Here is an 11,703-nt window from a genome sequence, read left to right on the forward strand (position 1 = left end):
AAACAAAGGCCGAGGGGTTATGCGCACCACGCCTTGGGTGCGCGGCCGGGCGCTGTCCCGGGCTGGGCTTCGCGGCGGAGCCTCGCCCGCACCCGCGGAACCCCGCGCAGGCAGCGCGGAGCCGAGCGGGGCCCCGCGGCCTCTGCCCGAGCCACCCTCCCTGCAGCTCCCCTCGGCCCTGTTCCTCTTTTCTTTTCTTTTCTTTTCTTTTCTTTTCTTTTCTTTTCTTTTCTTTTCTTTTCTTTTCTTTTCTTTTCTTTTCTTTTCTTTTCTTTTCTTTTCTTTTCTTTTCTTTTCTTTTCTTTTCTTCTCTTCTCTTCTCTTCTCTTCTCTTCTCTTCTCTTCTCTTCTCTTCTCTTCTCTTCTCTTCTCTTCTCTTCTCTTCTCTTCTCTTCTCTTCTCTTCTCTTCTCTTCTCTTCTCTTCTCTTCCCCTTCTCCTCTCTTCCCCTTCTCCTCTCTTCCCCTTCTCTTCCATCCTTCTCTTCCCCTTCTTTTTTACTATTCTCCTCTCCTCTCCTCTCCTCTCCTCTCCTCTCCTCTCCTCTCCTCTCCTCTCCTCTCCTCTCCTCTCCTCTCTGCAGCTGCAGGACCACCTAGACACTGAAAATGATCCACTCTGGCCTTGCTTTAGACAAAACAACAAATAAGAGAGGGGGAGAAAAGCTCTCGGGAGGCCGAGGGCACCGGGAGAGCCCTCGCTGGCGCCCAGGTGTAGCTGTGCGATCGCCAGGGAGCTCTGCTGCAGGAGAGACAAAGACAGAAGGGGAATTAAGTGATGTTAAAAAACTTTATTTTAAAGGACACATTAAGCCCATAGAAGTCTCTGAGAGATATTACTTATTTCTGCTTATTAGTGATAATAGCCCAGTAAATTTGCTATTGAGTGTATCAAAGGCATTCAAAGAGACTTTGAAACATCAAAAAGATTGCAATTCTGATTTTACGGTTTTATTCCAGGCCCGACCTCCTGGCTACATTCCTTGATTGTAGTGTTTAAAAGTGAGCGGTGATCAGAAACACGTCCTCCTCCTCCTCCCTCCTCCTCCTCCCGCAGCGGCCCCGACCGGCCCGGGGACCCCGGCGGGGCTGCGGTGGCAGCGGCTCCGGCTGGCAGGGCACCGCGCCTCGGTCCCCCCGCCGCAGCATCCTCAGCGCCTCTCCTTAAAAAATATCACAAAATCGCTCCAAATGGCTATAACGCAGAATTTGGAGGCAGGGGCAGCCCGGCCCCGGCTGCTCGCTGTGCCCTCGGGGGGCTGCAGGAGCCCGGTGCCGCCGGGGGACGCGGGCTGAGCTCCCCGCGCTGCGCCGCGCTCCGCAGCGAGGAAGCCTCGGGGCTTTTGATGTGTCTGTAATTCACCCTTTCTATTATTATTATTTTTTTCTCTTTCGGTCCTTAATTTTACCTCCTCGTCTCTCTTTTCTCCCTTTACACGCCTCTATTCTAGCTGGGGTGTTTTATACCAACATCAAAGGGACAACGCAGTCTTTATTATTATTATTATTCCTTTCTCTCTTTTTTTTTTTCCCTTCCCTTTTTTATTAGGGCAAAATACTTCATTATTCCTGAACGCTCCTCGTTCGGAAAGCTAAACAAGAAATAACGTGCAGGGTCTGTGCAGGTCCACGCTGCAACAAGGCAACATGTGTACGCCTAAAAGCCCCGAAATTAAATCCAGGTTGATCACAATTTAAAAGAGGAGAGCGAGGGAGCGGGAGCCGGCTCTTTGAGTGGGTGAGAGAAAGAGGGGAAGAGATGAGTAGCTGGTAATTATTGAAATATAAGGATGAGATTAATTCAAAGGAAACAAACTATGAAAACAATTGGAGCCGAGTGAAAAGCAAAACCCAGATTAGAATTTGCTTGTGGTTTGTTGTCTGTCTGCTTTCTTTCCTCCTCCCCACCCATTGTCACAGTGCAAGGCAATGGGATTTGCACACTTGAGGTGTAATAGCATTACTGCATTAATTAAAATTTTCATTTCACGTCCAGATTGTTTACTTATCTGCTGGAAACATATGTCAGGAGAAGTTGAGATTCTGGATTCTGCTCCGCTGCCCAAGGTGCAGCGCAGTACAGGGGGGGGAGAGGATGACTTCAGATTTTTTTTTCATTGCATCCTCCAGCCTTATCTCTCCGCTGTAAATTATAAGGAGACTCCATTGAACTGAATATGAAGATTATATTTGCGAGCGGCGCGTCCTGGAGCGGCCCCGGTCCCACTTTGAAATGAAACAAGCCTTGCGGACCCCGAGCCCCCCCTTCTCCTCCCTCCCCGTGCGCTCGCAGCCCCCCGGGAGTGGGGGGCGTCCACGCGGGACCCCCCGATCCCGGCGGGCTCCCGGGGGAAGGGAATAAAGCAGGGAAGGAAGGAGCTCCGCGCTGCTCCGCGCTGCCCCGCCGGCCCCTCGCTCCCACCCGGGAAGCTGCGGGCACAACCGCGATGCTCCCCCGCCTCCCAAAAGCTGTCCTTCCCCCAGAACCACCGCCGGGCAGGGCGAGCATCCCCCGTGGCTGCCGCTGGGACAGCGGCGGGGTCGCGCCGTCGGTGCGGGCGCCGCTCGGCTCCGGCGGGGCGAGGGATGCTCGGGCGCCCGCAGCGCTCCGTGTCGGGAAGCGTCTGTTTGTCTGTTGCCCCCCGCTTTTTATCCTCTTTTTTTGGGGTGTTTTACTTTCCTATCTTCTGCCCCTTTTTTGTTTTATTTATTTTATTTTTTTTTTTTTTTTTAAGAGACCCCTGAGAAGGCAGCGAGGTGCCGTCCTCTCCGCCGGGTCTATCTGTAATTGAATCTAGGTCAGTTATTCTAAAGCATGGGAGAGGCTGATTCCCTCTTTCCGACATCAGCCCGGAATTTGGGAGGCGGGGGGGGGGGGGGGGGGTGGGGGAGAAAGGAGGAGAGGGGGGTCTTGCAATTTCATTTAAAATGTAATGGTGGATGAACCGATAAGCAAATAGGGGGAAAAAAAGGCTCTGCTTAAAAGAAAAAAAAAAAAAAAGGCATGCTTTTAATATGCTTCCAGATGGGGGGAAAATGATTTACATGGGAGTTTATTTCCTCTTTGCTGATATGAAAGAATTACAGATACAAAACCCACTGATCTATAGAATAAAAAAAAAAAGAAAAGAAATGTTATTTTCCTGTAAAGGTATCAGTTCATTTATATTCATTTAACCATCCATCCATCAATTCACTTTCTCACTCCCTGCACATTCTCTCTGCCTCTGGTAAACCTACCCCACCAATATACTTTTCTGGAATATACAATGAAGTTTCCTTAAAAAAAAGAAATTATATGAGATTCAGCTGGAGTAGGTAAAGTGAAGTTTCCCTTCTCCTCCTCTCCCCAGCTCCCCTTTTATGTTCCAGATTTTGAGTAAATTAGCAATGTGAAAAAAGAAAATGGTTTAGTTGGGAAAAAATGTCTATGTATATCTATAAATAATATATGCAGTATAGGTGTTAGAGATGTGTCTGTATGTATATATACAACATATAGAAAGCAGGTTTTGTGTGCTCAACATGTATGTGCTGCATCCCTGTGCTTGTGTGATACCAACAGTTCATTCTCTGCCTCTGAAATAAAACACACAGATACTGTACAGCTATTTACAGCATTCATATATCCACGGCCCCAGATTTAACCACCCACCCAGACTGCGTATGCTGCAGATATGCATGATATATGTGATACCTGAGCACTGAATTGGAGCAGAACATCTGGATTTAAATAGAAAATATTTCCCTAAATTGCCAGCACGTGTCTTTTGGGAGGGCTGAGGTACCTGTGGTGCCCATATTTTGGTGCTGTCTGGCACACAGCACAGGGCACAGCTCAGCCCGGCGGCCTCTGGCCTCCCAAACCCGAGGGCCACCAAGGCTGGATTTGTTTGCATTTTGGATGGTACCTGGAGCTGAGATCCGAATTCCCTTGCAGGAGAGTGGCCAGAGAGCAAACCTAAACCTCTCCCCTGATACCTCCAAGTGCCAAACCAGCCCCACCTGGCCGAGCTCTTCCTGTGGCTCTGCCTGGCCGGGCATGAGGTGGGGACAGCAGTGACCTCCTTCTCCCTGTGCTACAGCCCTTCCTCACAGGAATGGCTCCAGGGAGGATGAGCTGGCCCTTCCTCACAGGAATGGCTCCAGGAGAACGAGCCTTGTGCCCCGAGACAGAGGCTGCCAAACCATCCGTCATTTCCCGGACACCTTCGCCGAGGCCGGGAGTGGAGGGATGCGGAAAAACTTATTTTTCTGCTTTAAATGCAGCAGCAAGAGCTATGTAAGCAGTTGCCTTTTTTTTTTCTTGTTAAAAGCAGGTAAATAGAGAGACAGACAGATTTGGAAATGCCTCTCTATATACAGATAAAAATATACGTCTTTATCTCCAGCCAGATACGGATACAGATCCGCACAGAATTTTCCTGGCGGTGGCTCTTAAAGAGCTCCAAGCTGGTCCTTGCGGGGTCTTCACCAGCCTTTCCCAAAGCTCCCTGTGTAAATACAGGCACCAGGCAATGCCCCCCAGGTCAAGGAGGCTGGTGGCACTGCAGAGCTCGTGGGTGCCTGCCCTGCACAGAGCCCACACTGCACATCGAAGGCCAGAGTTCCCCGCTCCGTGTTGGAAGTGACACCTGCAGATGTTCCCCTGCCTCGTGTTTGCAACCCAGACCTGAACAAATACATAATCACATCACATAGCATAATTAATAGTGCTATCACCATGAAGGACTCTTAAAGGGAAGGCTGTTGAAAGAGAGTTCCTGAAGATAATCCTTTTAAAAGGTTTCCTTAAAATGCAACCACTAGCGGGAATAAGGCAGGTTTAGTTCCAACATCTTAATACCTCTGCAGAGCAGAGTTTTAGATCTTGTAAATGTCTTTCCTTTAATAGTGGCTTGACTTTTGATTTGGGACTTGCACTTTTTGGAGGATCTCGCTGCTGTTGTGGTTCTCAGCAGAGAAGGTCCTTGAGGAGGCCCAGCCTGGCTCAGTTGATCAGTCAGGGACTGATAATCTCATTCCTGCTGGAATTCCAACTTGGTCCCATCCTGTCTGGTCTGGTGTCCCGCACTTGTGTCTAATGACCCATTTGAACAATTTTCAGGTGCTGCTTAATGTGTTTTTTTCCTCATTCTGGATGACACCCCAGCTCCTGGCCCACAGGGAATGGGGTTCAGCTGCTCCTCAGCTCTTTCCTTAGCGCTGTCTCCCGACTCCTCCACCATGCCCAGAGAATTCCTACGTGGTGCTGGTGCCAGGCTTGGTGAGTAAATCACTTTATTTTGGCTTTCCCAAACGATGTCTGTGTGAAATGAACAGAGCTACACAGTGATCTGCATGTCCAGGGGATAAATGCACACCTGAGTGAGCTCTGCTCCCTCAACCCTTCTTCCTCAGCCTCCCATCCCAGCAGCTCTTCCCATGGTTATTTGGCATTCTCACATTTCTCAGGTTTTGCATGGAGAGAGCAATGCTTGAGGAACTGGGACCACCTGGTGGAGCAGACCCCTGGTAGGAAACCCTGGGAGCAGCCAGGTCCTGCCTTTTGCTGTCACTGCTTTGCTGGAGCTCCAAGCCAGGATCCAGCCTCCTGGTTTTCAGCAGGAAAAGTTTAGATTTGTGAAAAATACTGTCAAATTGGCATGGAAATAATTGAGGGCCTCTGGAGTAAAGTAATGATGGACACCTCCTCCAAAGAGCAATAATTAAACATTCAAAATAAAAATGAAATTAAATTAAATCAGATATTTTTACTTTGTCTTACAGCTGCGGACAGTCTTTTAGACTCCCCCAGTGTGAATTTCTTGGTCATTGGCTGGTTTGGTGTCCATTCTCTCTGACCCCACAAGGCCTTTGGAAAAGCAGGGATCTCCATTCCCAGGGCAGTGATGACCCAGCTGTTGTGTCATGGTGCTGTGCGTAGGGAAAAGCAGTTTGCAGGCAACAGGAGAACTTTGCTGTGCCCTGGCTGTTGTCCCCTCTCTCGGAGGGTGGCACTGCTGCTGTTTGCCCAGCGTGGTCAGAGGTGGTGCCACCAGAGCTCAGCTTCTCCCTGCGAGTGACATTGGTGAAACCTTTTGGGTGACCCAGGAGAGCAGGGTCAGCTTACTGGTGGCTCAAATATTTTTGGTTCTTTTGGCTTTGAAGTGTGTGTGACAGAAAATGCACTGCTGCCACTTGTCACCCGCCAGCATTGGGGATGGCACCAGTGGCACTGCTTGGCCAGCAGGGATGGGGAGGCTGAGGGGCTGCCACATCCGAGGTCACTGGGGTGGCACAGAAGGCCATGCCCATCCCTGGTGTTGGCAAGGAGCTTGGGGCTCATATCCCCCCATCAGGGATGTGCTCCGTGGTGGTGGCCCCAGGGCCCACTGTCCCCCTCCCTGACAAAGCTTTGCAAACCAACACTCTGGTTTAAACTCTGCTCCTTGCTTGCCCAAGTTGTATTTTTCCTGGTTTATCTTTTGGCTGCCGCATCCAGGTATTTTTCCTTAGCAAGGTAAGAGCCCTCTGATTTAGAGTGTTTAATTGCTTCTAATTTCTCCAAATTTCCGTGTAGGCATTTTAATGTTTGCCTCCTTCCTTCCCTGTGAGCTATTAGCGTGAGTCGGTTTCTTTCCTGACATAGACAAGGGTTTTTCCCCTCTCCTCCTACTCCTTCCAGCCCTACTTACACGGGAATTCCCCCAGCAGGCACTGAAAGAAGAAAGGGAATTAGATCTTTATCAGAGCCTTACTTTCACCCAAGATTTCCTTAGATCAGGGAGTTAAATAGAGGCCAACAAATGCTTTCTCTCCTACCTAGAAATAACCCTCCTGCAGCCAAAAGTATTCCCTCTCCTCCTTTGGAGGCAAACCAGGAGCTGGTGTGACTGTGTGTCCTTCTTTCAGGCATACCATTGTCAGTCCCCTGTCATGGCTGGATTTCACGGGTTCTCTCTTTGCCCAACAAGTGCCAGGCAAAACAAGAACTACATTCTAGCGGGAAAAAAAAAAAACCAAACACGTAGAAAAATAGAGAAAAAGAAAATTAAATCCCAGCGTTGCTTCGAATCCCTGCCAACTTTCCAGGCCTTCGTAACTCAGCCAAAAACAAGGCCACAAACCCATTTTTCCTCATTTGCAGGTCACCTTGAAGGGTAGATGAGGAGCTCTTTCAATAGCGTTTCTTTCAAGGGGATTTCAGCGAGAAAAGCAGCAATGATTGAAATTCCCTGTTTCCTTGCAGACCCTCAGGTTTTCCTGGAGGATATAAAAACACCCGGGCAACTCCCAATTGTGGATTCTCGCTCCGCTGCGGTGACATTGCCTGACTCGAGGGACGACAAAGGTTTGGCACAAACATGCTTTAACATAATTTTTTAATCACCTCTTGGCCTCCCAGCCCACACATTCCTCTTCAAATAGCAGCAGAGCTGGAGGAGATGCCTACAGAAAAATGGGACAACATCCGCTTCCCACTCAAACGCAGCTCCTCCGTGAGCTCTCCGTGATGTCCTGGTGAAAAGCACCTTCCCAGCTCAGCAGACAAGCATCAAAAACCATGGAAAGGAGGTGAAAATTAGAATAATGAGGAGAAGAATGCCCTGATGCCTTCTCTCCTGGGGACAGGACTATGGCTGCATGCTTAGTGTCATCACTGGCCTGTGCTGATCGTCCTCCTTCAGTGTGGAGCTGAATGGGGACAGGACCCCACAGGTCCCTTCCCTTACTGAGGCTTTGGGAACAGAAAGTGAAATTGTCCAGTTGATTTAGTTCAGTCCAAGTGCTTTTCCCAGCCTCAACTGATAAGTGAGGAGCAAACCTTCCCCTCCACGTGTACCCATGCATATGGATAGACACAGACACACACACATACGTGTGTATATAAATAGATCTTTTTAAATTTAAATAGATTTATGCCCAAGGACAGGAGGGTGGGTATGAGGTCATTACAGAGAAGGAAGGTGTAACACATCCATATGTTCTGTTGTGGGGATTAAATCTATAGCAGGTTGTATGCAGTGCTAATACTCCTATTAATTTCTATTTTTCATTGTTGTTTGCACATTTGTCAGGCTCCGATGAAGGGATAATGAAGCGAACGGATGTTAACTGCAAATTAATCAGCCCTGTCTTGGAGTGTAACACAGGTTCCTGTTTGATTCTCCTCTTCACCCAGGAATGATAACACACTTTCTGCATCCCCACCAGGAAAATCTCTTGGATGCTGGGACAGAGCAGAGAAAGGAAGAAAGAAAAAAGAAGAATGAGAGACACCCCGGCTGAGAAACTTCTAATTCTCCTTGAAACTGTTGAGTTTCTTTGAGCTGTAAGAAAGCTGAGGAAGCTGAGGTCGTGCTAATTTTGCAAGAGGAGCTTGTTGGAAATGCTGTGCTGGCCACGGGCAGGTTGGACTTTTTGTTTTCTTTAACTCCTGAAGTGTCAGATCCTTTTGAGAGTGTATTTTTTAAACTGGGGTATGTCCCTACCATGGCAAGGGATTGGAATGAGATGACCTTTACGGTCCCTTCCAACCCAAGCCATTCTGTGATTCCTGACTCTCTGATTAACTGCTGCTGTGCATGAGGGATGGATGTATTCACAAATATTGGAGCTTTTTTATTGCAAATTGTCTTGCTTTACTTTGGAGTTTGGTGTCTGTGAGTCTGGTGTGGTTGTGGTGTCTGGTGTGAGGCATGAAGTTCCCTGGTGCTGGAATCCCAATTCTCCAGGTCTTTTGGGAAAGATGGGAGGGGAAACTGAGGCAGAGCCAGTCCCCAGCCCCAGGAATGCATCCCTTCATGGATACACACTCAGGGTACCCTGCCAGCACCCCTTGGGCAAACACTGGTGCTTTGAGCTTTTTGCAGTTTGGACTTGGAGCCAGGCAAACGAGGGAGCTTCTGCTCGGGTGTTGCGTTTGTGATGAATTGAATTTGGTTCTGTGCAGAGAGGCCAGTGGAGTTTAACTGCCTGGCCTCACTTTGTGCTCAAGGAAGGAAACAAGTGCAGATTTTGGATTGATCATTAGTTGCTCACCCTCGTGATGATCACTTGGTGCTGGTTCTGGCACAAATCTAGATTTCCTTCTGGAAAACTTCCTTCCCCTTCCCCACATCTCAGGATGCAGCTCCTTGCAGCCGAGTCCATCCCTGCTGTGGCAGCCTGGGAGCCTCCAGTTCCCTGCAGCAGCACCAGCACCGAGACCTGATCCTCATTTCTTGGATATTAATGTCCCACCCTGCCCAGCTCTCAGGGTGCTTGGATGGCATCCATAGATCATTTACCTTTCCAGGGAAGGAAATACTTGGTCAGACCGAAATCACCATGGATAAATTCATGTAGCTGTAGCAGCTCTCCTCCTGCTCAGGGCACACACTAGCCCCAGAAAGTGGGTGTGTGCCTCGTAAATACAGAAAACTTTTTGTGCTCCTAAAAATGGGCATTTCGTGGATAAGTTCATACTGCCCAGGGCAAGTGCCACTCCAGGCCCATCTCCAGAATAATTAGGGAATAATGCAAGATTTAAATGTGTTCCTGTTTATTGGAGAAGAGGCATTGTAGATAATTTGGGCATTCTTTACAGGGATTTCTCCCAGCCTTTGTTCCTTCCTTTAATCACCTTCCTTGTTACAGTCCTTGGCACAATCCTCTTTCTTTTATTGATCAAACACTTGATCAGTTGATCAATTAATCACCTGGTTGACCCAGATTTTTTTACATATCTGCCCCAACTTTTTTTTTTTTCTCTTCTGAACCTAGATTTGTCACCAGTCCTTCCTTTTTGAAGTGCAAGGTTTTGACAACAAAGTGTCCCCCCATTGTGCCCCATCATTGTCCTTCCACACGTCTCCCAGGATATTGCCTTTCCTGTGATCTCTGTGCTTTATTTGAAGGCACTGGGTGACAGCTTTCTGCAAAGCTTTCCTGGAAAAGCAGCCAAACCTCACAGTTTACCCTGTGTTTGGGTCAGGAAATCTGTTAGGCTCCATCCTCTGCACTTGACTCATCGAGATTAAATCCAGAATTTTCTCATTGTCTCTTTTTCCTCCCTTCTTCCCTATGTCTTTCTCTTCCCGATTAGTGCAGAGAACACATTTTCTCACAAATGCTTAACTCTGTGGATTTCAAAAGGGATGGATTTTGTTCCTCATCCACCATCTCCACTCTGGGCTCTCCAAAGTGAAACATCTCCATTCATTTTGCAGGCCATGGGAAAAACGAAGCGGTGGAGAGGGATGTAAGTATCCTGGAATTCTCTTCTCTGGTGGCACAGTGTTGACCCGTGGCCACTTCTGGGGCTCTTGCATAATGCTTTAAGCCTTGTATTTCTTTTATTTTGTGCCCAGCCCAAGAATTCAGTTTTTAATAAGAAATCCCAGAAGTGCCTGTGAAGGATCCAGGCTCCTGCGCGTCACCGGTGCGGCGCAGACGTGGGAGCTCCCACCAGCTTCCGTGGTCCCATGGTCTCCATCTCCTGGGATTAATGAGGGTCCAGGGTAGTCCTTGCCTTCTCCCCCTGCAGAAGCGTGCAGTGGAACTCAGAACTGCCTCTGCCTCTTCAGGCATCTTCTCCATGGCATCACATGCGCGCGGATGTTGCTTGAAGAGCCTCGGAGAAGCGGGAGAAAGGCGAGGCAAGGATCTGCTTTCCTGGCCTTGCTGTCCTCATGGCAAGGCAAGGATTTGCTTTCCTGGCCTTGCTATCCCCGTGGCTGGAGGAGCAGCAGGCTTTGAGTGCAGCTTACCCTGCGTAAAGTCTCGAGAAAGTCACCTGTTAAACCTGACTCCAGCTGTTTGTCCTCTGATGGTCTTGCACAAGTCCACGTCCTCCTGGTCTTCAAGAGCTTGTCCAGAGAAGCTGTGGCTGCCCCATCCCTTGAAGTGTTCCAGGCCAGCTTGGACAGGGCTTGGAGCAACGTGGGATAGTAGAAAGTGTCCCTGCCCATGGCAGAGGTGAAGTGAAATACTCATTAAGCTCCCTTTCACCCCAAGCCACTCATTGATCCAAACAGCAGAGACCTGTCTCTCCCTGCCACGCCAGGGCTGGGATTTAAATGTTCTGTGCAAACTTCACTGGAGTTTAGGATCCTAACTCACACAGACTTGTCTAAAAATAAAATACAGGCTCTGAAACGTCTCCAAGCAGTTAAATTCATTTTTGTGGCGAGATGTGAGATATTTCCAAATGGAATCAAGAGTGAAGGAAGCAGCCGGGCACATTTTAATTCTAATTTTTCCTATATATCAAGCGTTAAATTAACAAGTGAGGGAGAACCTTCCTGAAGAGCTATCTGTGGTTTAGATAGGCATATCAGGATAAAATTACTCTGGGCTTGCCTGTGGTTTGTCTGGATCCTCCTGGAGCTGCACCAGTAAAGAGCAAAATTGAGCTGCTTTTTGAGGCTTCGGGTTTGGTGCTGTGGATCCTCCCTTCTGACCATGCCTGGGTTCCTTGCTGGTGCTAGGGAACCATTCCCTGGAGATGGTTTTCACCCAGGCAGGGGGCAGAGCTCCTCGGAAGGTGAGAAAAGGGGTGGAGGGCTCAGGAGAGAGACATCTGTTTGTAATCATGAGGGTGGATGGCTCAAACAACAGAAGATCAGAGGATCACAGAATGGTTTGGGTTGGGAGGAACCTCAAAGCCCATCCATTCCCACTCCCTGGCATGGGCAGGGACAACTCCCACTATCCCAGGTTGCTCCAAGCCCCATCCAACC

The sequence above is a fragment of the Ammospiza caudacuta genome, chromosome 11 (genome assembly GCF_027887145.1).
Source record: "Ammospiza caudacuta isolate bAmmCau1 chromosome 11, bAmmCau1.pri, whole genome shotgun sequence".
NCBI lineage: Eukaryota > Metazoa > Chordata > Aves > Passeriformes > Passerellidae > Ammospiza > Ammospiza caudacuta.